Here is a 287-nt window from a genome sequence, read left to right on the forward strand (position 1 = left end):
CCACTTGGTGAAAATGTATGACATCATGAGTTTATCATCTTTTTGTTTATCAGGCAAATATGATTGATTCTGAAACTGAAAGGTGATTAAGTCGTTTAACACATTCCATCTAGTTTACAGAAAGAAAACAAACTGTACTCAGGGCTTAGTCGTTGCTATACGAGGGGCAAAACTACCCGTCGGGAAAGGGTTAACATGGATAATCTAAATGTATTAGATTTTAATTTTATATATATTCTTTCACAGAGTGTTGACAGACTTGCCATTTAATGCCACTCTCTGGCATT

The 287-nt window shown here is 35.2% G+C and overlaps 1 protein-coding gene across 2 annotated transcripts in view; it reads right to left on the reverse strand.

The window, feature by feature from the left end:
- LOC119585624 overlaps positions 1-287 on the reverse strand; it is a 5,588-nt gene that overhangs the window by 1,703 nt on the left and 3,598 nt on the right. The gene's annotated exons all lie outside the window — the stretch shown is intronic.

This window comes from Penaeus monodon, chromosome 20 (genome assembly GCF_015228065.2).
Source record: "Penaeus monodon isolate SGIC_2016 chromosome 20, NSTDA_Pmon_1, whole genome shotgun sequence".
Taxonomy (NCBI): domain Eukaryota; kingdom Metazoa; phylum Arthropoda; class Malacostraca; order Decapoda; family Penaeidae; genus Penaeus; species Penaeus monodon.